Source organism: Eimeria mitis, genomic scaffold (genome assembly GCF_000499745.2).
Source record: "Eimeria mitis Houghton genomic scaffold, Emh_scaff4590, whole genome shotgun sequence".
NCBI lineage: Eukaryota > Apicomplexa > Conoidasida > Eucoccidiorida > Eimeriidae > Eimeria > Eimeria mitis.
In genome coordinates this window covers 2397-2604 of record NW_013572901.1, presented here as the reverse complement: position 1 = coordinate 2604, position 208 = coordinate 2397, and positions in this window count along the sequence as shown.

Below are 208 nucleotides of genomic sequence, written 5' to 3'. Positions count from 1 at the left end.
GTCTCCACTCGAGGGCTGCAAGTTGCACTTCGCGTGCGAACCGCAGCCATCGCACTAACACCCCGCTACATTTGCAGGTGCCTCAGGCTCTTCAGCCTTGTTGCTGATGTCAGCCTTTTGTGCCTTCCCGCTCGGACGCTTCTGAGCAGAAGAGCTTCTTCATGTGCGGTTGCTCAGAGGCGTCAGAAATGGGTACCCAAGCCAAACT